We start from the raw sequence: 6,000 nt of genomic DNA, 5'->3' as shown, positions 1-6,000 counted from the left end.
TACTGCCTCTGTCTCCACCTATGCCTTTAAAGGAACACACTTCAGCAGTTAATAGAGGAAAAGAAAGCACAAGTTTCATTCAAACTGTCTAGTGCTCAAAGTGACAGCGGTTGTACCTCGCCTACTATGGAGTGGCTTCAGAAGCTAATGGTGGAGGGGTGACGACTCCAATGGACAACATTGCTGTAGGTCTGTTGGAGGTCCAGACCTGACTTGACTCATGGGTAGTAGTGATTAATGGGTATGTCAGCTAGCTGATCAGGAATTTGGAAAGGATAGACTTAAAGACTGATGACAAGGAGGGCAAGGGAATAGATCTGTAGATGGATTGTTTATAGTGTCCTACAGAAATGCTCATCTGATACATTTCTTGTGGAAGACTCAGTCATCAGTAAGATGGATGATGCTACCTGGAGACATTAGTTGGCCTCATCCTCAGATGCGCTAGTATTTGCTGATATGTTCATTTACAAAGAGGTCATAATGCCAGGGAAAGGGACTGTGGTGGCATCACACCATAGATTTCTCTCTGGTCAAAGAGGTAGACATTAAGTAGTCAGAAGCAATGGAAAAAAGGGGGTTGGAGAAATGACTCAGTGGTTTAGAGCACTTATTGTTCTTGAAGAGGATCCAGGTTTGATTTCCAGCACTCACATGGTGACCCAACCATCCATGATTCCAGTTCCAGGGGATTTGATGCCCTCTTATGGCCTCTGTGGGCATCAGGCATGCACATGGTGCACACACATATATGCAGGCTCTAAGACAATTCATATAAAATAAGTCTTTAAAAAGAAAAGGAATGAAAAAAATAGATTTTGGTAGGTTGTAGGAAGGAAATGAGTAAGATGTTCTGATAAGGAGTAATTTGGAAGCGTTAGGGTGATTTCAAGGACAATGTTTTTATGAGATGAAGTCGTGGGAGTTGAGCCCTGAAGTGAGTCTGAAGAGTCTAGGAAAGACGCTCTCACAACTGCGCCTCAGAGGGATGTGAAAATGTGAAGGCTCTGAGGAGAGAAAGAGCTGGATAAGGACCAGAAGGAAGTCTCCCATGGATCTCCGAGACCTTCACTTTTTTTTTTTTTTTAAAGATTTATTTATTATGTATACAGCATGTGTGCCTGCAGGCCAGAAGAGGGCACCAGATCTCGTTACAGATGGTTGTGAGCCACCATGTGGTTGCTGGGAATTGAACTCAGGACCTCTGGAAGAGCAGTCAGTGCTCTTAACCTCTGAGACATCTCTCCAGCCCCCGACCTTCACTTTTTGAGACAGGGTTTCTCTGTGTAGCCCTGGCTGTCCTGGAATTTGCTTTGTAGACCAGGCTGGCCTTGAACAGAGATCCATCTACCCCTGCCTCCTGAGTTCTGGGACAAAAGCTGTATGCGACCATGCATGGCTGCATTTTGTTTAAGACAGAGTCTTAGCCTTGAACTTGATTGTCCCTCCTCTACCTCTCCAGTTCAGGGATTAGAGGGCTGTGCCACCATGCCTAGGTTCCTCTGTTTGCTTGTTTATTTTGTGGTACTGGGAGTTGTAAGCATTCTTGTTCCACCACTGAATGTCATCCCAATCCTGCTACTTTCTGCCTTCATTGAGAGTCCTTTAAGCTATTTTTATACGGCTGTAGTATATAGTACCTACTATTTAAATATTTTCACATTTTACTTGTGTGGTTTCCTTTACTTCCCCATTCTTTAAAATGCTGCTGTGGTATGTTGCTTAAAATATATGCATAAGAGTTTATCTTGGATGTAGATCATACAGTGGAGTTTGGGGGTTATAGCAGAAGCATTTTTTTTTTTTTTTTTTTTTTTTTTTTTTGGTTTTTTGAGACAGGGTTTCTCTGTGTAGCTTTGCGCCTTTTCCTGGAACTCGTTTTGGAGACCAGGGTGGCCTCGAACTCACAGAGATCCGCCTGCCTCTGCCTCCCGAGTGCTGGGATTAAAGGCATGCGCCACCACCGCCCGGCCTAGAAGCATATTTTTTACTTTTCCAGGTCATATCAAACTATTTTCCAAAGATCTTCCATCAACTCACATTCCAATTTGCTGAGGATGAGAGTTTCTGTTGTCCTTCATTTTGGCCAGCATTTAGTAGTCTCATTTAAAACTGTTTATTTGAAGAAACGTGAAATTATATCTATCTATCTATCTATCTATCTATCTATCTATCTATCTATCTCTATATCTCTACATGTATATAGATATAGATATTTAAAGTCAGTATCTCATGCAGCCCAGGCTGTCCTGGAACTTGCTATATGCTGCTGTGATAAAAAAAATAGAAAGCGACTTGGGGAGGAGATGGTTTCTTTGGCTTATAGAGTACAGTCTGTTATACAGGGAAGCCAAGGCAGGAACTCAAGACAGGAATCTCATAGAGGCAGGAAGAGAAGCAGAGGCTATGGGAATGATGCTACAGTGAACATCGTAATGAGATTTGTTTTATTATTTATCTGTTGAGATGGTCTCATGTAGCCAGGGTTGAGCAGGAATTCACTTATATAGTGGAGGGTGGCCTTACACTCTTGCCTCCATTTCCCAAGTTCTGTGATTACAAGAATCTGTCACCATGCCCAATTTTGAAGTAGGTTTTTATATTTATTTTTTTTTTCGAGCAGAATGAATATAGGTTAAGGAAAAGTGAGATGAATTTCTGAAAGTGGGAGCGGCACCAAGGAGGAATAAGCTAAGTTGGCTTTAAGACTCGATAAATCTGTACCAGATACTGTTTGAAATGTTGACACCCAGTCACCTGCCACTCGACTAAGCAGTCCTCATTTTGTGCTCAATTAGCCTGAACTCATTAAGCTGATATGGTGCAAGCTTGGAAGAACCTGACCCTCCTCTCTAGCTCAGAGCCCAGTTTGATGCTGAGACTCCACTTTGGGCATGGACTATTTCTCTCCTATAATCACCTTTACACCTACCTTGTACGCCCTAAGTGTCTGTCACTTTGGACATGCATGCTCTGGACTCACCGAGATGGCAGTTTCTCACTGGGCTCCCTTTTCCTAGCTTAAGGACATTCCTCTACAATCACAGTTCATGGAGTTAATCAAACACTCTGACCTTCCATTTGCCTCTGCAGGGTATTATGACAAACACAAAGCAGAAAATACACCTATGTGTGGTATGGTTGTTGGGAACAGGCAAAAGCGCGTGTCCTAAGTACTGTCATTTTGACTTCAGACTCTATTTTACCTGTAGGGTGAAGCAAAGTTCAAGTTCCCAGGCCCTGGGGGAGCTGGGGACTTCCCAATAGCTGACCAACCTCCTCCTTAAACAATAGAAACAGTCCATTATGCATCTTTAGTTCTCTAAAACATATAGCTGTTCCTAATAACAGAAAGAACAAATGAACCTATTTGGATAGATTGAAAAGCTTACATTTTGTGTTGATTGACAAAGATGTAATGCATAGGGAAAGCCCCTAATCTTTAAATCCTGATTGGTGGAAAATGTAACTAACTTGGCACAGATGTTTGTGGGTTTTGTGCTTAAATACTTGCTGACATGAACATCTGGGGACGCAGTCAGCTCCCGAGTCTATACTGTTGTCCCTGATTGGTCAGTTTCTGCCATGCTGCCCAGTGATAAATCTTGCTTTGTGTGACCGCTTGTGTCTGGTTGGGTTGTTTCGGATCGTCAGCCCCACAACATGGTTATTGTCCCTTCTTGTAGCAAAGAATGACATTAAATTTCATGTGACATGTAATAAGGACTCCATGAAAGGGCTGGATTCCAGCAGTCTGTAATTGGCCCTGATCCTGATAGCAAATTGAGAAAAATAGCTCATGACTGAGACATAAAATTGTGCTTTTAAAAATATATTCAGGCTGGGTGGTGGTGGTGGTGGTGGTGGTGTACGCCTTTAATCCCAGCACTTGGGAGGCAGAGACAGGCGGATCTCTGTGAGTTCAAGGCCAGTTTAGGCTACAGTGTGAGTTCCAGGAAAGGCGCAAAGCTACACAGAGAAACCCTGTCTCAAAAAACCAAAAAAAAATTTTTTCCAGAGGGGTGGGGCTATGTAACAGGCTTTTTTGGACCGCCAGTCCCCAAATCATGACATGGAGACTTATTATTAAGTATGAATGCTTGGCCTTAGTTTAGACTTGTTCCTAACTAGTATTTATTAAAACTTTTTTATGTATATGAGTGATCTGTCTGCATGTACAACTTCATGCCAGGAGAGGGCATCAATCCCACTAGAGATGGTTGTGAGCCACCATGTGGTTGCTGGGAATTAAGTTCAGGACCTCTGGAAGAGCAGCCAGTGCTCTTAACTGCTGAGCCATCTCTCCAGCCCCTTAACTAGTCCTTAAAACTTAAATTAACCCATATTTTTTAAAGCTATACTCTTTTATGTGGCTCAGTTACCTTTACCCTGTACTGTCCATCTTGTTTCCTCTGTGTTTGCCTGATGACTCCCTCTTTCTTCTTCCCAGAATGCTCTCTGCTCAGCAGTCCTGTCTATACCTCCTGCCTAGCTATTGGCCATTTAGTTTTTTATTAAACCAATCACAGTGACACATCTTCACCCAGTGTAAAGGAATATTCCACAACAGGGTTGTAGCTCAGCGGTTCAGCCCTTGCTTAGGCTGTGTGAATGCCTAGGTTCAATCTTTCATCCTGCCAAGGAAGAAGGAAAAAAATTCAGGTTCCTCACAGTGGGTACCCACTAATTTATAAACTTCAAAAGCAGTGTCTTTTATTTAAAAAGTCTATAAAACCTGAATTACTGTAACTACATAATTACCTGCTAATGATTACCCAAGACATCACTAGTCCTGAAATGTCTTTTCCTCTCTATCCTAAAGGTGCTAATGGCAAAACTCAAGTCAGGCAGCTGCTTAAGTGAGACAGCATGACTATGCTTTCACATCTGATTTCTCAGTCCAGTGATACATGGTGGTAGAGGTTTTGCACACACTGGTCATAGTGTTTGGGCCTGTTGCAAAATTCACCTTCTGAGAGTCGGCACATGAAACCCATCTGTGACTGTCTGTGTGCTCTCTCTGATCCTACAAGCATGCTCTGCCAGACACTGAGCTGGGGAGGGGTACAGGAGAGGTGACACTGTAAGGACTAAGATGTCCCTGGTTAATAGCTCACCTTTCTTTTCACCTCCTGCCTATGCTCCTGTGGACTGGCCTTCATGAATGCTAGGCTAGTAAGAACTCTACCAGTGAGCCACTTCCTTGTCTCTGCTCTCTGTCTCTCTCTGTCTCTGTCTCTCTTTCTCTCTCATCTTTGGCTGTCCTGGAACTCACTCTGTAGACCAGGCTGGCCTCCAAGTGCTGGGATTAAAGGCGTGCGCCCCCACCACCTGGCTGTGTTCTGTAGTCTCTACGGTTGTACTCAGCAGAATTAAGCCCATCACCACACACTAAGCCCGCTCCCCTTTTCTCAGCTCTTCCATTTTTCAGAGTGCCTCTTGAGGTCACCCCTAAATAAACTCAAATTCTGTCTCAGAGCCTGATTTGGGAGGAAGGGATCTAAAGTAACAGAGGCATGGCTTTGAGAATGTGGGAAAAACAAGGTTCTCCTCCCAAGGAAAATATGCCATACTCTTGAGAAACCAGGGTGGGCTGTGGGGAATCTGTGATAGAAGGGTCAAGGTTCCAGACCTTGAGAGAGCCATAAGCAGAAGTGCAGTAAAACCGTAATTTTATTAATAGTCTCAGAAATACTTAAACTACCTTACTTAAAGCACACTTTATGTAGTTGGGCTCTCTATTTGCTATCAAAGTACACCTTTCCTGCATTTTATGATTTATAATTGCTTACTTATTAATTTACTTAAGCTATCTACTGTTCACTACAAAAACTGAATACTCCATTATTAAAAAAAAAAAGAAAAGAAAAAAAAGAAAGAAAAAGGAACTAAGCACACTCTGGTCACCGTTAAGACAGTACTCACATGGAAGGTAACTCCAGAGGCTGAAGCTTGGCCTCGTGGCCTCAAATCCTCAATTCCTTGCTTCCTTCCTCATTA

The sequence above is a fragment of the Peromyscus californicus genome, unplaced genomic scaffold (genome assembly GCF_007827085.1).
Source record: "Peromyscus californicus insignis strain IS unplaced genomic scaffold, ASM782708v3 Scaffold_11__1_contigs__length_118956290, whole genome shotgun sequence".
Classification (NCBI taxonomy): Eukaryota; Metazoa; Chordata; class Mammalia; order Rodentia; family Cricetidae; genus Peromyscus; species Peromyscus californicus.
The sequence above is the reverse complement of the archived record's forward strand: the minus strand, read 5'-3'. Positions refer to the sequence as shown.